Below are 20753 nucleotides of genomic sequence, written 5' to 3'. Positions count from 1 at the left end.
GATAGGATAGGATAGGATAGGATAGGATAGGATAGGATAGGATAGGACAGGACAAGACATGATGCTACTTAAATACGTGGAAGAATATGTAGGATTCCCTAAGTTTTAATGCAAAGAACCTGGGCTTGCATATGTAAATTTATCCTTTTAAGCCTATAATTATTAAGTTCCTGGGAACTTGGGTTAGGATTTTTTTTTGCTTGATTTTTTCACAATGTATAATATGATTTTTATTAAGGTGTATTTTTTAATAAAATACTTACATTGCCGAAGAGTTTTCTTCTTCCCTAATAAAAGAATAATAAGCAAAATATATTAAACGAGGCCGGGCATGGTGGCTCACGCCTGTAATCCCAGCACTTTGGGAGGCCGAGGTATGTGGATCACTTGAGGTCAGGAGTTTGAGACCAGCCTGGCCAAAATGGTGAAACCCCATCTGTATTAAAAATACAAAAATTAGCCAGGCATGGTGGCACATGCCTCTATTCCCAGATACTTGGGAGGCTGAGGCAGGAAAATCGCTTGAACCCAGGAGAAGGTTGCAGTGAGCCAAGAAAGCGCCACTGCACTCCAGCCTGGGTGACAGACTGAGACCCTGTCTCAAAAAAAAAAAAAAAAAAAATTTTAAACAAGGACGCTATAGTTGCTTTGCAGTGTTTAAAATAATTGCCCACCTTTGCAAGAGAAAGTATATTTTCAGTGTCTTTGTGGGCTAATTTTATGTTATACATGTCAGCAGAAAGAAAGAAAGCTTGTAAGCACCTTTTATTGCTTTGAAGAGCCACAGTTTATCACTCTTTCTTTGACATGTAGTCATTATGCTGTTTATGAAAGTCAACTGCAGCTCCATAGGAGGTGTCTAAGAGATTTCATAGTAAGGTATAAAAGCTTCTTCCTTAGGAAATTACCTCAAAAGCATGCAATTTACTAACCCCTAGAGACATTTCATTCTGTAAATGGCTTCAAGAGAGGTCTCCTTATGTTAATTACAGCTGAAACTGGACTTACGCATATCTGGAAAAATACTGCAAAATTACTTCGAAACTTTCCTTTTTACAAAGGCATATGTATTTGATCAATTTATAACACATTTACAATTTACAGTGTAATAAGATTATTGTACAGCATTACAGTATAATAATAAGTATAATCAAATTCCATATCAAAACCTGTGAATCTACATCATGTTACAGATACAATGGCAACTGAGAATAATGAGCCAGTAACTATAAAAGAAACGTTAATTTTTTTTCCTCTAGTTTGCATATGCCTTTGGAAGACCCATTCATTAATTTCATGTATGGGTTTATTATGCTAAACAAAATAAACAGTAGATGGTTAAAATATTTTTGGCTTTCACTCTCCAAACTTTGTCAACAGAGACTTTGACCTATTGTCAATCTATTGAAACTGATACTTTTTTCCAATCCCTTATGCTAAGAAGTGATTACAAATACCACGCCCAGACCACAAGGAAGCTAGTCACTAAAGTGTTTACAAAGGAGACATCTATCCAAGTTGACAGCTCAGTCTTCATCTTTGAACCAGTGCCTGTGGGTTCACAGCTTAAAAAGATGTAAAATATATTCTTTTTGTCCTCCTGGTCCTTACTGTAGCATGCAAGAAAACAAATATATAACCCTAAAGAAAGCTCATTCCAAAGAATGTTCAATTCTAGGTGACAACTGGATTTGGGCTATAAGGCTGTCCCACCAGAACTAGGCATTTTGCTGTGTCGTTAATCTTTCATTCCAAGACAATTTTTCTTCCGTTGATTTTTTTTCCCTTGCAGATGTTGAAAGCGCTTTCAGGTCAGATGCAAATACAGATGCATTACCACTGACAGGCTTGTCAGTCTTCTCTTGTTTAAAATGCTTTTTGGCACTTAGGGTTTTGAGACTCGTAATCACGCCTTTTCACCTAAAATTATAAAGCCCTTTTATGGCTGTTACTGGCCTTTCTAGGGAGGCCTGATGCAGTGAAGCCTGAAATTCCTGCTTAAGGCTTTGAGCATAGAGGGTTTCTAACAAAAGGTACTAAAATCTACTGCAAAACAGATGATTTTTCGTTCAGGAACGTGTATTTGAGAAGACCACACTGACTGAAGTGACCTTAGTGTTTCTAAGTCAGGTTGCGCTGATCTGTCTCTCCTAGCAGCTTCTGGAGATGTAAAACAGGCGTCTAGCACGATAAATCTCTGCACTCTGCATTGTTGAGGCAGACACTGTCACAGTGGAAGTAAATGAGCATGATTTATATTTACAATTCAGAAACTTTTCTTTTAAATGGAAGCAACGCTGGGACTATTTCTATTCTGCCTAAAGACTGCGGCAATATTGCAAGTAACTGCAAGGCACTTATTTACACAAGTTTTTCTTTGTTATTTCCTTCTTTCTAACCTTGCTAATATTTATTTTGACTACTTGGCAAAGTGCCTCTGAATTCATCCAGGATGAGAACAAGGCTGAACGAATGATACCACCCAGGCAGTTCCTAAAACAAAACTGCTGAGAGTTTGTTTCTTCTTTCATTTAGTATTTCCTGTTTGCATATTATGAAAATTATAAATCATCTACATAATTTGAGCAATGAACTGTTAGTTCCCAAGGACACTTGTTAGGTGTTCATGAGATCTACTGCATTTAAAACATTTTATTGTATTTTTAAAATAGCCTAGTATTTGGGATTAGATTTGACAATCTGGCTGGGAATCAGTAACTTGAAGCTCACCTGGACCAAGTGACTTTGTCAAAAAGAAGCAAAGTACAATTGTGTACAATAATTTCCTCCAGATGGTTATCGAATCCAAATCTGATTCTTGTCGCATGATTAGCGTCTGAGATTGCTTTTGTGTTAAGGTGTTTATTTACAATGAGAAAGAATTCACACTTTTATTAGTATAGATCAGTGGTTCTCAAATTGTGGTCTCAGGAGCAGCTTTACATGGGAACTTGTTAAAAATGTAAATTCTCAAGCACCACCACATCTACTGAATTAGAAACTCTGGGAGTGGGGTCCCAGTGATATGTGTTTTAATAAGCCCTTTGGGTGACCCCGATGTTTTAAGTTTATGAGTAATTTAAAGCAACACTATCATAAATCTGAATAAAATCTACACAATTACTTTATAATTTTCACTTGGGTATACAGAGATATGAAATCAAATTTTAAAAGCAAAATGTAAAGGTTCACTCTAATTTAAGCAAAAATCTTAATTAATGGCGTTGCAGCACCGTCAAATCCTTTTCTTTTCACTTGTTTTGAGTTCATTTGAGGGAAAAAAGGTGACTCTAACTTGCTGAAAACAGTGTAATTTATGTGTATACTAAATGTTTGAATTCTGATTTTGATTTATTTTTCTTTCCATACAGCTGCCTAGTCTGTATGTTTGTTGTTTGTCATTGTCAACTGCCTGCCAAATTATACAATTGAAAAGTGAAAAGGCGAATTCACCTACATAGACAGACATCTGCTAGAGATCAGTACTTTTAAATGTCACTCACTTTCTAGAATATTTCTAGAATTTTCTATGTGAAAAAGCAAAGGAATCTAAAAGGACATACATGGTTCTTTCTTGGCTGGGAATTTTTTTTCATTGATGCAAAAATAGATGTTCATATTTTCACAGTACATGTGATCTTTCAATTCATATAATTTGTACAGATCAAATCAGTGTATTTGGCATATCTATCACCTTAAATATTTGTCTTTTTTAATGCTAGAAACACTTGAATTATTATCTTCTAGGTAATTTTAAGTGTTTAATAGATTATTGTCTATATCAATAAACTGTAGTCACCCTACAGATCTATTGAATACTAGGTCTTAATTTTTATATCAAACTGCATATTTGTACCCATTGATCAACTTCTCTTCATCTCCCACTCCCCACTAACCTTCTTGGCCTCTAGTAACCACCAATCTACCATCTATCTTTATAAGATCCGCTTTTTTAGCTCTCACATATGAGTGAGAACGTATGATATTTGTATTTCTGTGCTTGGCTTATTTTGTTTAACATAATAACCTCTAGTTCTATCCATGTTGCTGCAAATGATAGAATTTCATTCATTTTTATATCTGAATAATAGTCCATTTTGTATATATACCACAATTTCTTTATCCATTCGTCCACTGATAGGTACTTAGGTTGGTTCCATATTTTGGGTATTGTAAATAATGATGCAATTAACATGGGAGTGCAGCTATCTCTTTGATATATTGATTTCCTTTCTTTTGGTTATATACCCAGTAGTAGAATTGCTGGATCATATGGTAGTTCTATATTTAGAAACCTCAAAACTGTTCTTCATTGTGATTGTACTAATTTACATTCCCACCAATATGAGGGTTCCTCTTTCTCCAAATTCTCACCAGAATTTGTTATTACCTGTCTTTGTGGTGAAGGCCATTTTAACTGGGGTGAGATGATATCTTATTGTGGTTTTAATTTGCATCTCTCTGAAGATTAGTGATTTTGAGTATTTTTTTCATATACATGTTGACCATTGGTATGTCTTCTTTTGAGAAATATCTATTCGTATATTTCTCTTACTTAAATTGGATTATTGTGTTTTGCTGTTGAGTTGTTTGAGTTCCTCCTATTGGGTTATTATTAATCCTTTGTCAGATGGATAGATTGCCGATGTTTTGTTCCATTCTGTAGGTTGTCTCTTCACTTTGTTTACTGTTTCCTTTGCTCGGCAGAAGCATTTCAGCTTGATGTAATCTCAATTGTCTATTTTTGCTTTGGTTGCCTGTGCTTTTGAGGTCTCACAGACAAAAATATCTTTGCCCAGATCAGTGTCCTGGAGTGTTTCCCCAGTGTTTCTTCCAGCAGCTTCATAGTTTCGGGTCTTAGATGTAAGTCTAGCTTCATTTACCTGCATATACTTATCCAGTATTAAAAAGCGCCATTTATTAGAGAGACTATTCTTTCCCCATTTTATATTCTTGGTGTCTTTGTCAAAAGTGAGTTGGATTTAAATGTATGGATTTATATCTGGGTTCTCTATTCTGTTCCACTGTATTTTTATGCCAGTACAACACTGATTTGATTGCTATAGCTTTGTAGTAAACTTTGAAGTCAGGTAGTGTCTTCAAATGCCTCCAGCTTTGCTCTTTTTGCTCAGGATTGCTTTGGCTATTTGGAGTCTTTTGTGGTTCCATACAAATTTTAGTATTGCTTTTTCTAGTTCTGTAAAGAATGTCGTTGGTATTTTGATGGGGCATTGGCATTGAACCTGTAAATTGATTTGGGTAGTATGGTCATTTTAACAATGTTAATTCTTCCAATCCATGAACATGAAATGTCTTTCTATTTTTGTGTCCTCCTCAAATTTTTTCATCTGTGTTTCATAGTTTTCTTTCACTTCTTTGGTTAAATTGATTCCGAGTTATTTTATATTCTTTGGAGCTTTGATGAATGGGATTCCTTTCTTTATTTCTTTTTCAGATCAATTGCTGTTAGCATATAGAAATGCCACCGACTTTTTAGGCTGATATGTATCCTGCAACTTTACTGAATTCATTTGTCAGTTCTATTAGGTTTTGGTGGAATTTTTAGGTTTATCTGAATATAAGAATATATCATCAGCAAACAAGGATATTTTGAGTTCTTCCTTTCCGATTTCGATGCTCATTATTTCTTTCTCTTGCCCAATTGCTCTGTCCAGGACTTACCGTGTTAGGTTGAATAAAAGTAATGAAAGTGGACATCCCTGTCTTGTTTCAGATATTAGAGGAAAGACCTTCAATTTCTCCCCATTCAGTATGATATTTGCTATAGGTTTGTCATATATGGCTTTTATTATTTTGAGGTATGTTCCTTCTATACCCAGTTCGATGAGGAGTTTTATCATAAAGGGATGTTGAATTTTACTGAATAAGTTTTTTGACATCTATTGGAACATCATATGGTCTTTGCTTTTGGTTTTATTAATGTAATGTACTACATTTGTTGATTAGTACATGTTGAACCATGCTTGCACCCCTGGGATTATTCCCACTTGATCATAGTAAATGATCTTTATAATGCCTTATTACATTCAGGTTGTTTGTATTTTGTTGAAGATTGTTGTACCTATGTTCATTGGTGATATTGTCCTGTAGTCTTTTTTTATTATTTGCTTTTTTTAATTCTTTTTTTTTTTATTATACTTAAAGTTCTAGGGTACATGTGCACAATGTGCAGGTTTGTTACATAAGTATACATGTGCCATGTGGGTGTGCTGCACCCATTAACTCGTCATTTACATTAGGAGGTGTATCTCCTAATGCTATCCCTCCCCCCCACCCCCTCCCCACAATAGGACCCGGTGTGTGATGCTCCCCTTCCTGTGTCCAAGTGATCTCATTGTTCAATTCCCACCTGTGAGTGAGAACATGCGGTATTTGGTTTTCTGTTCTTGCTATAGTTTGCTGAGAATGATGGTTTCCAGCCGCATCCATGTCCCTACAAAGGACACGAATTCATCATTTTTTATGGCTGCATAGTATTCCATGGTGTATATGTGCCACATTTTCTTAATCCAGTCTGTCACTGATGGACATTTGGGTTGATTCCAAGTCTTTGCTATTGTGAATAGTGTCACAATAAACATACGTGTGCATGTGTCTTTATAGCAGCATGACTTATAATCCTTTGGGTATATCCCCAGTAATGGGATGGCTGGGTCAAATGGTATTTCTAGTTTTAGATCCTTGAGGAATCGCCACACTGTTTTCCACAATGCTTGAACTAGTTTACAATCCCACCAACAGTGTAAAAGTGTTCCTATTTCTCCACATCCTCTCCAGCATCTGTTGTTTCCTGATTTTTTAATGATTGCCATTCTAACTGGTGTGAGATGGTATCTCATTGTGGTTTAGATTTGCATTTCTCTGATGGCGAGTGATGATGAGCATTTTTTCATGTGTCTGTTGGCTGTATGAATGTCTTCTTTTGAGAAATGTCTGTTCATATCCTTTGCCCACTTTTTGATGGGGTTGTTTGTTTTTTTTCTTGTAAATTTGATTGAGTTCTTTGTAGGTTCTGGATATTAGCCCTTTGTCAGATGAGTAGATTGCAAAAATTTTCTCCATTCTGTAGGTTGCCTGTTCACTCTGATGGTAGTTTCTTTCTTTCTTTTTTTGTTTTCTTGTTGTGTTCTTGTCTGTTTTTTGGTATTGGGGTAATGCTGGCCTTGCAGAATAAGTTTGGAAGTATTCCCTCCTCTTCTATTTTTTTGAAGAGTTAGAGTATAATTGGTATTAGTTCTTCTTTAAATGTTTGGTAGAATTTAGCAGTGAAGGCCTAAGGTCCTGAGCTTTTCTTTGATGGGAATCTTTTTTTAAAAAATTATAGCTTAATCTTGTTGCTTATTATTGGATTGTTGAGATTTTTTTATTCCTTCATGGTTCAGTGTTAGTAGGTTGTATGTATCCAGGAATTTCTCAGTTTGCTGGTGTATAGTTGTTCCTAAGAGTCTCTAATGATTCTTTGTATTTCTATGGTCTCAGTTCTTATATCTCCTTTTCTATTTGATTTTATCTATTTGGATCATATCTCTCTTTTTCTTAGTTAGACTAACTAAAGGATTGTCAACTTTTTTTATCTTTCATACAAACACAACGTTTTGGCCGGGCACGGTGGCTCATGCCTGTAATCCCTACACTTTGGGAGGTCAATGTGGGTGGTCAGGAGTTCGAGACCAGCCTGGCCAGCATGGTGAAACCCTGCCTCTACTAAAAATACAAAAAATTAGCCAGGCATGGTGGCACGCACCTGTAATCCCAGCTACTTGGGAGAGTGAGGCAGGAGAATTGCTTGAACCTGGCAGGCACAGGTTGCAGTGAGCCAAGATCACTCCACTGCACTCTAGCCTGGGTGACAGAGTGAGACTCCATCTCAAAAAACAAACAAACAAACAAACAAACAAACAAACAAAGCACAACCTTTTGTTTCATTGATCTTCGTATTGTTTTTAATCTCAATTTCATTTATTTCTTGCCTTCTACTAATTTTGGGTTTGGTTGGTTCTTGCTTTTCTACTTTCTTGGGTCCATCATAGGTTATTTGATATCTTTCTACTTTTTCAACATAGGCATTTATTGCTATAATCTTCTCTCTCAGTACTATTTTATTGTATCCCATAAATTTTTATTTTAGTTCTATGTACCTTTGTTTCAAGAAATTGTTAAATTTCCTTATTAATTTCTTTATTGACCCATTTGTTGTTGAGGAGCATATTGTTTAATTTCCACATCTGTGTAATTTCTGAGATTTCTTTTATTTTTGATTTCTTTTTTTTGTTTTGTTTTGTTTTTTGAGATGGAGTCTCACACCGTTACCTGGGCTGAAGTGCAGAGGCATGATCTAGGCTCACTGCAACCTCCACCTCCCAGGTTCAAGCGATTCTCCTTACCTCAGCCTCTGAAGTAGCTGAGATTACAGGTGCCTGCCACCATGCCAGGCTAATTTTTTTGTATTTTTATTAGAGAAGGGGTTTCACCAGGCTGGTCTCAAACTCCTGACCTCATGATCTGCCCACTTCAGCCTCTCAAAGTGATGGGATTACAGGTGTGAACCACCATGCTCAGCCTGTTTTTGATTTCTAATGTTTGATTTTCCACTGTGGTCCGAAAATATACTTACATTATTTCTACTTTTTAAAATTTGTTTATACTTGATTTGTGGCCTAATATATGGTCTGTTTTGGAGAATGCTCCATGTGCAGGTAAAAAAGTGTGTATTCTTCAGCAGTTGATGAAACATAAGCTAGGCCTGTTAGGTCTAGTAGGTAGTTTAATGCCAGTGTTTCTTTGTTGATTTTCTTTCTGGATGAGCTGTCCATTACTGAGAGGGGAGTGTTAAATTTCCTATTATCATTTTATTGTTGTCTATCTCTTCCTTTAGATTTATTAATGTTCACCTTATATACTTTGGAGTTCTGGTGTTGGGTGCATAGATATTTATAATTGTTATATCCTCCTGCTGAATTGACCCCTTTATCATTACATAGTGACCTTCTTTGTCTCTTTTTACAGTCTTTGATTTGTAGTATATTTACCTGATACAGGTGTAGCTACTCCTACACCTTTTTGGTTTCCAGTGGCATGGAATATCTTTTTCCACCCCTTCACTTTCAGTTTATGTGTGCCTTTATAGGTAAGGTTTTTTTCTTGTAGGCAGCATATGGCTGGGTCTTGTTGCTTTGTCCATTCAGCCAATCTCTGACTTTTTTTTTTTTTTTTTTTTTTTGAGATAGAGTCTCTCTCTGTCACCCAGGCTGGAGTGCAGTGGCGTGATCTTGGCTAACTGCAAGCTCTGCCTCCTGGGTTCATGGCATTCTTCTGCCTCAGCATCCTGAGAAACTGGGACTACAGGTGCCCGCTACCATGCCTGGCTAACTTTTTGTATTTTTAGTGGAGATGGGGTTTCACTGTGTTAGCCAGGATGGTCTCGATCTCCTGACCTCATGATCTGCCTCCTCGGTCTCCCAAAGTGCTGGGATTACAGGCATGAGTCACTGTGTGTGGCCCACTCTATGATTTTTAATTGAAAAATTGAGTCCACTTACATTCAGTGCTATTCATGATAAGTAGGACTTACTGCTGTCATTTAGTTGCTTATTTTCTGGTTGTTTTATAACTTGTCTCTTCCTTCTTCACTGTCTTTCTTTGTATCTAAGTGATTTTCTCTGGTATTATTTTTTAATTCATTGCTGTTATTTTTAGTAAATCTATTGTAGGTTCTTGCATTGTAGTTACCATTAGGCTTACAATAAATATCTTATAGATATAGTAAGTTATTTTAAGGAGATGACAATTTATCTTTTTTTTTTCTGAGATGGAGTTTTGCTCTTGTTGCCCAGGCTGGAGTGCAGTGGTGCGATCTCAGCTCACTGCAGCCTCTGCCTCCCAGGTTCAAGCGATTCTCCTGTCTCAGCCTCCCAAGTAGCTGGAATTACAGGTGCATGCCACCATTCCCAGCTAATTTTTGTATTTTTAGTAGAGACAGGGTTTCACCATGTTGGCCAAGCTAGTCTCAATCTCCTGACCTTGTGACCTGCCTGCCTCAGCCTGCCACAGTGCTGGGATTACAGCCAAATAGATAAAAGAATAGATAAAAAGAAAAAAAGAAGAAGAAGAAAGTTCTATATTTTAACTCCATCTCCCCTAAATTTTGGCTTTTACTTGTCTCAATCTACCTTTTTTATATTACCTACCTCTTGACAGACTTCTGTAGCTATTATTATTTTGCTAGATTTGTCTTTTGGGCTTCATACTAGAATTAAGAGTGGATTGTACACTGCAATTACAGTATTTAAGTATTCTGTGTTTGTCTGTGTCATTTTATAAGTGGGGTTTGTACCTTCAAATGCTTTTTTTTTCCTTGTTAACTGTTTTTCTTTCTTTCTTTTCTTCCTTCCTTCCTTCCTTCCTTCCTTCCTTCCTTCCTTCCTTCCTTCCTTCCTTTCTTCCTTTCTCTTTCTTTTTCCTGCATGAAAAACTCCCTTTAAGCATTTCTTATGAGTCTGAAGGTGGTGAATTTTCTCAGCTTTTGTTTGTCTGGGAAAGACTTTATCTGTCTTTCATATTTGAAGGGATGCTTGCTGCATGTAGTATTCTTTGATGGCAGGTTTTTCTTTCAGCACTTGGAAAATGTCATTCTACTCCCTCCTGGCATGTACAGTTTACATTGAGAAGTCTGTTGCCTGATGAATTGTACTTCCTTTGCTATTTGCATATTTTCTCTTACTGCTTTTAGGATCCTCTCTCTATCTTTGACCTTTGAGAGTTTGATTATTGCATGCTTTGGAGTAGTCTTATTTGGGTCAAATCTGTTTAGTGTTTTCTGACTTTCCAGTACCTGGATAATTATATCTTTCTCACGTTTTAGAACATTTTCTGTTTTTTCTTTGAATAAGTTTGCTACCCTTTGTTCTTGCTCATCTCCCACTTGAACACTAATAATTCTTAAATTTGCTATTTTGAGGTAATTGTCTGTATCTTGCAGGTGATCTTTTTTTCCTTATCATTCTCTTTTCTCCCCTGTGTATTCTCAAATAGCCTGTCTTTGGGTTCAATGAATCTTTCCTCTGCTTGATCCATTCTGCTATTGAGGGCCTCTAATGAATTTTTAGTTCAGCAAATATATTTCTCAGTTCCAAGATTTCTGTTTGATTTTTTGTCAGTTATTTCAATCTCCTTGTTAAATGTCCCTGATAAATTTATTTTTTTATTTATCATTTTCTTTATCATTGGAGGGGAGGGAAAGAAAGCAAGCAGAAGTGGGGGTATAGTTACACTATTTAAGGAAGAGCTGAATACAAAGACAATGAATCTTTCATAGTCTCAACAACTCCACAATGAACGTGGATTATCTCATTTATAATTCACATTGGATAAAAAAAATTGGTTCCCCTCTGTGTATATCAATTTAATTCAAACCTTGTTATCTTCAAAATACAAAGATGAATACTACAAGATAAACTCTTACTGCAATAGTTACTTTCCAAGTAGAAGACCAAACACCAAGGGAATCCCTCTTTCCAATGTCTTTTGATATGACAAAATTTTGCCAGAGTTGAAGTCTAAAACTTAAATAAGCATTCTCATGGCCAAATAAGAAACTATAGTTGTTTTGGATATTACCTTACAATTAGCATATGTATTACATATTAAATTAAATTCAGCATTAAATAGGATTGTATAATTTTGCTGTTAATGATGATAGCAGTGATGATGCTGGTAGAAAAAGCCTGTCTTTAGCCCAAGAAAAGCAATGGAGAAAAATGTGTCAAGCAGAAAGCAGACACAGAGTTGAGCATTTTTTGACTAGGAAAGAGAATTTTAAGCATAGAAATATAAAAGAAAAGTACTCCCTTATTTCCCCTACGTGGAATATGAAATATTTATTAGATCTACTGGACAAGAACAGAATAAGTACTCCAACTCTACTGCAGCATTACAAAAAATTCATCCCTTCACCACAGTGTAAGATTTCAGAGCAACCTGCCCAAGGATGCATGTTATATAAAACACAAGATTGCCACTGCCCTGCCAAGTACTTCCAGTCCCTACCCAGGTCCTACTGAAATACTGGTGGTCCCAATTAGTTTTATTAAAATACTTCTTTAAAGAAAAAGATAAAGCATTTAAAAAGACAAGTCAAAATGCTTCAGGAACCACATATCCAACACAAACTTTATCCTCAAATGAGTTATGTTTGCCTCACACTGATAAACTTTTATTTTACTCAAATTAGAGCAATAATCTTCCACACATAAATGTCTTCCCTGCCCAATAATTCAAAAAAAATCCAAAATCATTAGTAAAAAAAAATAAGAATTAACAGACCCTTTAAATTTGTTTTAAATATTTTTAAGGTTTAAAAATTGTTTAAAGTTTGTAATTCCTAGTAGGAAAACATTATTTGGATGAATACCCTAATGGCAAACCACTGTAAAATGCTTCAACTACATTTGGGGAAGAGGGGTAGGGGTTATCTTCAAAGCACCCCAGCTCTCTTTATGAGAAGGTCAGAGATACACTGGTTTGTATTTGTGACATCCATAAGGTGATCTAGGTTGCTTTTCCTCTAGCAAGGGCTTTATTCATCAGAAGGGCATTAACGCTTGACCTCCAAATTTGGCTGACAATTTACAGATAAGATTCATAACCTTTGGGTTTCTCTTATTGTGCCATATTTGCTGGGTTCTGAGTCACATCCTGGAAGGCCACAAAACTTCTGGATCCTGCATGGCTGCAAGAACCTCTGAATCACTAATAATTTCATTGAGTCCAGGCATTCTGGCCATTCCAGATATTCCTCAGAGAAAATTACCAGGCATTCCCCCAGGAAAGCCACCTGGAAAAGAGTCATACTGAGCTCCTGTCATCTGGCTTCTTCCTCCCTCTGGGCTCTCTCATGCTCTTCTTGAGCCTTCTTAACTCTTTCTATTGTTTCTTTGATCTCTCACCCTTCACATTATCACTCATACTTTCTCTGATGTTCTGCAGTTTTCTGTGCCCTAGGTTGAACTTCTTTCAGCATTGCACTAGCGTCTTCATCATAATCCAGTTTACAGGCAAGGGCAAGATCATGGGCTGCTTCTTCCCTGTGGCCTAGAAGTTGGTGTGCTTTCCCTCACCACCTGCTCCACCCTAACTCACTTGTAAGGCTGAGCTGAATCAGGATATGTTTCAATGGCTCTGTCACAGTCTCAGATGGCAGCATTTGGCTCCTGTAATTTGACAAAGACACTTGCCCTCTTGGCATACAGAATGGCCAAGTGAGGATTCAGCTTAATGGCATCTGAATGAGTGAATGGCTTGCTGCAGTTCACCATCATTTAGGACTTCAATAGCAGCCACTTTCTTATCATTTGCCTGATCCATCATTTCCTCTGTTATCTCTGCATTTTCATCTCCCATTTCTTGAGGGGCATCAGTGTCTGGTTCAATCACACCTTCATTATCAATTACTAGATCACTTTCCTCAATTGATGGTGTTAGATATGAGTTCTAAATTTCTCTTCAAAGAATCAATATGTCAGTGTGTTCAATTCTTTGCCTTCTGCTTCTAAACTTAACTTCTGCATAAAGCAGCCTTTTCCGATCACCTGCTCCACTCTGACTCATTACAATTACCTGATCCACCATTCTGATCACCTGCCCCACCCTAACTCATTCTGATTACCTGCTCCACCCTGACTCATTCCGATTACCTGTTCTGCCTTGACTCATTCTGATCACCTGCCCCACTCTGAGTCATTCTGATCACCTGCCCCATCCTGACTCATTCCAATTACCTGCTGCACCCTAACTCATTCTGATTACCTGCTCCACCCTAACTCATTCTGATTACCTGCTCCACCCTGACTTCTCCTCCACCCTTATTCCATAACCATTTTTCCCGCCAACCCACTCACCCTGTCACTCTCTTTAAATTAGCCAATCAGAATTAGTTTAACCTATGTGGTCTAACCCTAGCCAGTAGGGGAATGACACAACAGCAGGGACCATGTGCATTGAGAATAAGAACCCCTTCCCTTTCCTTGCCCAGGTGTGCTCTCACTATTGTTTCATGTGTGACTGAGCACCCTTTCTGCAGAAAGTAATGATGGCCTCCTGAGAGATCATTTGTCTCCATGCTGACTTTTCTTTGCAGCACTGATTATCTATTTCTAACAATTTTGGGGGGCTCGTCCAGGATTATATTCTCCTCTAGGGGTGGTCCCTGGTCCTCTCTCATGAGAAGGCATGACCCACTACCTTGTTCTTGGCAGTCTCAGGAGTGAGGAACCAAGACCCACCCAGTGTGATGAATAAACCAGGACTCTTAGCAATGTGGAAAGAAACTGGCTAGTAGGGTAAAGGATCCTCACATACTGTGGCAGCGACTGTGCACAGACCAAGGAAGGAGACCAAGGGAGCCACAGATGAAGCCACAGACCAAGGGAGCCAGTAAAGTACCTCCTTGGTGGTCAAATTCTGGAGGACTAAATGTGTGTGTGTGTGAATGATCACAAACAACCCTACTTATGGTGTTATTCATGTGGATGGTGACAAGTCCTACTGCTGGAGTGAGTGGGTCCTCTCCATGGTTCCATCACTACCTCATATGGCTTAGGGTGGATCCTGCTGTGGGATTTATACCGGCATGCCAATGCTAACAGGGGTCTAATTCTTCCTTGGGGGAGCAGCCTGAGAGGACAACACGAGTGGGAAGTGTGCAAGGGACCTTCAGAGGGGGAAAGGGAGGAAACAGGTCAACCTTCCAGGACAGCAAGGCAGGACATCCCTGGTTTGAGAGGTTGAGCCTTCCAGGATAGGCAAGGCAAGACATCACTGGTTTGAATGGTTGAGCCTTCCGCAAATTTCAGGGGGTTGAACCTTATACAAACCTCTGGTAGTAAGAAAAATACTCAGAACTCCCCTTTCCTTTCTTCTTGGGGGGAAGAAAGAGTAGCTGCACTACTGCCGGTCCCTCCCCTAGGGGAAGGAGAGGGGAGAACAGCAGCATAAGTGGCTGGCAGAGGCAGGGAAAGACCAGCAGAGAGGAAAGAGAGGAAGTTAGAGAGAAAGAGACAGAGTCAAAGAGACAGAGGCAGAGAGAGAGAGAAAGAGACAAAGGAGTCAAAGAAAAAGAGTCAAAGAGAGAGAAAAAGAGAAGTAGTAAAGAGAAAACAGTGTACCCTATTCCTTTAAGTGCCAGGGTAAATTAAAAACCTATAATTGATCATTGAAGGTCTTCTCCTTGACCCTCTAACGCTCCAATACCACCTTGTTGTTAGTGTAAACAAGGGCGTAGCCTGAAAGCACTGAGGCCACTGACAACCCTTAGCCTTTCCTAATCAAAAATCCTTAACCCGGTAACCTGCAGATTGCCCAAATGCATTTAATCTGTAGCGGCAACTGCTTTGCTAACAGAAGCAGAAAAATAACTTTTAGAGGAAACCTCATTGTGAGCACACCTCTTCAGGTCAGAACTACCCTAAATCAAAAAGTAAAAAAATAAAATAAAATAAAATGTAGCACACTGACTCAAGAACCTTAAAGTATGAGGCTATTCTGTTAGAAAAAGATGATTTAACATTAACTGCTGAAAATTCCCTTAACCCAGTGGGTTTCCTAACAGGGGATCTAAATCTTAGTTGATTACCATACAAAGGTCCAACCAGACCTAGGAGGAACTCCCTTCAGGACAGGACATGTTTCCTCCCAGCTAATTGAGGGAAGAAGACACAATGGGTATTCAGTAAGTGATAAGGAAACTCTTCTAGAAGCAGAATTAGGAAAATTGCCTAATAATTGGTCTGCTGAAATGCGGGAACTCTTTGCACTCAGCCAAGCCTTAAAGTACTTACAGAATCAGGAAGGAGCCATCTATACCAATTTTAAGTTAATATGGACTGAATGAGGTCTTATTAATAGCAAAGCATAATTGAAATTCCAAACTTACAAAGTTTTCAACAGAAGAAAAGTTTGCTAAAAATTAACAGTGTAACATGTGTTATCCTAACTTCTAATTTTGTGGCCTAAGTCAGTCTAGTCTGTAGACGTGAAGGAAGTTCACTTTGGAAAAGAATGGTTATCACCTTTGAAAACAAAACGTGGGAGAGAATTTATGTAAAAACAATATTATATGGTAAATTCTTGTCCTAAAATAAATTAACTGCTTGTTTAAAGAAAGGGATGTTTGCAACAAGTCAGAAAGTTGAGGCACGTCAAAGAACTGTCTGTGAAAGTCATGAAAAAAAGTTATAAAAGGGAATTTATGCAAGAATGTTGTGTAACTTAAAAGTAATTAGGCCTCCTGAATGTAAAACTATTGAAGAAACAGTTTATGTGCAAGATGTGTAAGGAAAGTAAAATATATTTTGGGTAAAAGGATTCTAAGGAGGCATAAGAATGTGGATTTTTACCTACATTAAAAGGTCAAAAAAATTTGTTTTAAAGGTTTAGGCAAGTTTTGAAATGTTAATTGTAAAGGAAATTCTGTGTGTAAACATATTGGCTAAAGTTAGAGGTATCATCCAGTTTGTGAACTGGACATTAAAATAAAAGCACAACAGGTTTTTCTTAAAGCACTAACCTGCTCTTTAACAAAAATTATAAAAGGTTAAAGAGTCTATAAAAATCTTACCTTATGGTCAGACATTAAAATTGGATAAATATGTCTGCAAGGTTTTATTAAAATTAAGTTTAACATTAATAGCACACCAATATAAAGGTGAAATTTAGTTCATCTGGTATAAAATCACACAGGAAGCATTGTGAAATATAAAATGGTGTTTGGCTTTCTTTGGTCTAAAAACTAATAAAAATAGGTGCTAAAGAAAATTTCTCAGCGAGAAGGCACCAAGGACTATAAAGTCCACTGCTGATGTCCCCACATTTAAAACAAAAGATCAATTTCTTAGAAATTATTTATTTGGTTTATCCTCCACATTCTCTTCCCTTAAAACAAGAGATCTTTCAGCACAGGCACCGCCTTTGGAGTTTCCAGTACAGCAGCATCAGCCCGGGGATCACATTCTCATCAAAGGGTGGAAAGAAGGGAAACTTGAGCCAGCCTGGAAGGACCCTACGTTGAGCTGTTAACCATCGAGACTACTGTTTGTACAGCGGAAAGGGATGGACACATCACACCTGAGTCAAGCAAGTGTCATTATCATCAGAATCATGGGTCATTGTTCCTGGACCAACCTCTACCAAATTAAAGCTAAAGAAAGCTTAGACCATCTATCTTTTTCCTTCCTTTCCTTACCCAGTGCTTATATCCATTACGATTCCTACCACTAGCAACTCTAACCCCCCTTTAGAGCACTTCTATGGTTTAGGAGCAGAAGTCACTGGAAAGGATCCTATAGGGTTCTTTAAGGTGTGCTTTGTTCTCCCTCCTCCACGTCCTACAGCTGCCCCTTTCCCAAACCTATAAAATCAAACTATGACTTGCCTCATGCCAAATGACAAAAGCAAGGTCTCAGTAGTAGAAATAAGTGACTTAAGGCAAACTATAGCCATTGAAACAGGTTTTAAAGATGTAAATACCTGGTTAAAATGGATTAAATATTCTGTCTACACGTTAAACAAAGGCAATTGTTATGCTTGTGTGCACGGCAAGCCAGAGGCCCAGATTGTCCCCTTTCCATGAGGGCGGTCTTCCAGTTGACTGGGCGTGGGCTGCATGGTAGCTCTTTTCCAGGATTCTACAGCCTGGGGTAACAAGTTGTGCCAAGTTCTCTCTGCTATATCCTGAATTTCAACACCCTGCAGGTAAGCTCCTGAGAGCCATGCAACTTCATCTCCCAACACTAAGTTCACTTCGTGTCTCTCACGACAGGGAGGAAACTTAGTATTCCTTGGAGACCTGAAGGGATGCAGTGAGCTTAACAATTTTCAAAAGCTTACCAATCAGTCAGCCCTTATTCATCCCTGAGTGGATGTGCAGTAGTAGTATGGTGAACCTTTACTGAACACTCTGCTGAGTAACTGAAGTGGGACTTATGCTTTAGTCCAATTGGCTATCCCTTTCACCCTGGCATTTCATCAAGCAGAGGGAGGAAAAATAAGACATTGTAAAGCAAAAGAAGCCCCTTATGTGTCGTTTTACTCTCATGTCTATTTAGACACAGTTAGAGTCCCATGGGGAATACCAGATCAATTTAAAGCCCAAAATCAAATAGCTGCAGGATTTGAGTCAATATTTTGGTGGGTGATAATAAAATGTAATTTGAATAAACTACATCTATTACAACCAACAGCGATCAATTAACTACAGTAGAGATGCTGTTAAAGGAATAGCTGAATAATTAGGGGCTACTAGCCTGGGAAAAATAAGATAAACTTAGACATGATACTAGCAGAAAAAGGAGGAATTTGTGTCATAATTAAAACTCAATGTTGCACCTTCATCCCAGACAACACTGCCCTGATGAAAGTATAACAAAGACATTGCAAGGTCTGACTGCTCTGTCCAATAAGTTAGCCAACAACTCAGGGGTAAATGACCCCTTTACAAGATGGCTAGAAAAGTGGTTTGTTAAATGGAAAAGAATAATAGCCTCAATTCTTACTTCCCTCACAGCTGTAATGGGTTTACTTATCCTTGTCAGGTGCTGTCATACCATGCATCCGTGGGTTGGTACAGAGGCTCATAAAAATGGCACTTAACTAGAACCTCCCTTAACTATCCTCCTTGTTATCCAGAGAAGCTTCTTCTTTTGGAAAATCAAGCAGAACAACTAAGCCAAGACATGTTAAAGAAGTTTGAAGAGAACGAGCTGTAAGGAAAATGCAAGAGGAGGGAATGTTAGATATGAGTTCTAAATTTCTCTTCAAATAATCAATATGTCAGTATGTTCAGTTCTTTGCCTTCTGCTTTTAAACTTAACTTCCTCATAAAGCAATCACCTGCTTTTTCAATCACCTGCTCCACTCTGACCCATTCGGATTACCTGCTGCACCCTGACTCATTCTGATTACCTGCTCTGCCCTGACTCATCCTCCACCCTGACTCATTCCATAACCATTTTTCCCAACAAATCACTCACCCGGTCATTCTCTTTAAATTAGCCAATCAGAATAAGTTTAGCCTCTGCAGTCTAACCCTAGCCAATAGGGGGACGACACAGCAGCAGGGGCCACCTGCATCAGGAATAAGAACCTCTTCCCCTCCCTTGTCCAGGTGTGCTCTTGCTATTGTTCCATCTGCAGTTGAGCACCCTTTCTGCAGAAAGTAAAGATGGCCTTGCTGAGACATCATTTGTCTACGTGCTGACTTTTCTTCACAGCACTGATCATCTCTTTCTAACAATGGTTCATCTGCCTTTAAGTCTTCCTCCACCTTCTTACTATCAGTTTTTTTTCCCCCTTGGTATTTTCTTCTCATTTAGCTTTCTGAGTAGCAGTTGCTACTTTACCCCCCATGCTGTCCACCCACTCCCTCAGGAAGCGCATTTCCTTGGTGTGCAGAACGCTCAGATCCTGCTTACACATTTTCACAAAGGTCCAAAGCTCGTTCACTTTGTGGGAGTCCATGGTTGGGAGGTGGTGGGTGAAGCTGAGGGGCTGCAACTCAGTTCCAGGCCCAGGTGTGGCTTGGCGTGACCACGCAGAAGACTCTGATAAATTTATGAATTGCTTTTCTATGTTATCTTGGAGATTACACAGAATAAAACTGATTTTTGAATTCTTGGTCAGAGAGCTCACATACTGCCATCTTGTTAGGGTCAGTCACTGGTTCCTTGTTTTGTCCATTTAGAGAGGGCATGTTGCCTTGTAGATATAGGTCTAATGTCTTTGCATTGAAGGATTATTTATTCCAGTATTTTCTGCTTGCCTTTTTTTGTTTTTTATTAGATGGAGTCTCACTCTTTTTGCCCAGGCTGGAGTGCAGTGGTACTAGGCTCACTGCAACCTCTGCCTCCTGGGTTCAAGCGATTCTCCTGCCTTAGCCTTGGGGGTAGCTGGGATTACAGGCGCCCACCACCACACCTGGCTAATTTTTTTGTATCTTTTTTAGAGACAGAGTTTCACCGTGTTTGGTCAGGCTGGTCTCGAACTCCTGACCTCAGGTGATCCACCCACCTCGGCCTCCCAAAGTGCTGGGATTACAGGCATGAGCCACTGGCCCTGCTTAGAGATTCTTTACTGCTAGATCACTACCTCCTTTTTTGGCTGTAGGTGGTACCTTAAGCCCGGGTTTATAATGGCTCTATAAACAGAGTGTTGCTCTTCCCCAGTCAGGATTGTCACAAATGGGGTATTTTGGTAGTGTGGGAAGGCTGGCTAGGGATTCATTCCTGCACAGGGGCCATGTGGAATGAATCCTCTACAGCATGATGCTGCAGGACAGCCACTCCCATTTGGTGTCTCCTTTGACTGAGTTCCAGAGCATAGTTTCCAAGACTGGTGACAGTAGTCCCACCTCCCTCCTTGGTCTTTGCTTGATCTCAGGGATATTTCTCCCGTTAGGCACTCATTAGGTTTCCTGTGGAGTAAGATGAGGACAGGTCGCCTGCTTAGGGACACCAAACTGGAGGGGAAGTTTTCTGTCCACCTCAATCTCACTTTTTCCAGTGTAGAAATCATGAGCTGAGAGGAAATTTTATGTGCAATTGATGCTGGGCAAAATGTTGGGAGGGACATCACTGGTGTAGAAGTCTGATTCTCTTACCATCTACTCAGAGTTTTGTTTGTTTTTTTACACTTCTCTGTGACCACAGGAAGTGTTTCATTCTCATGTTTGAGTTCTGGGATAT

The 20753-nt window shown here is 38.6% G+C and overlaps 1 pseudogene; it reads right to left on the bottom strand.

The window, feature by feature from the left end:
* Positions 1–12602: 12602 nt before the first annotated feature.
* Positions 12603–19530, bottom strand: LOC111544493 (annotated as a pseudogene).
* Between the last annotated feature and the right edge of the window lie 1223 nt (positions 19531–20753).

This window comes from Piliocolobus tephrosceles, chromosome 4, assembly GCF_002776525.5.
Source record: "Piliocolobus tephrosceles isolate RC106 chromosome 4, ASM277652v3, whole genome shotgun sequence".
Classification (NCBI taxonomy): Eukaryota; Metazoa; Chordata; class Mammalia; order Primates; family Cercopithecidae; genus Piliocolobus; species Piliocolobus tephrosceles.
This window is presented reverse-complemented; position numbering and strand designations above follow the sequence as displayed.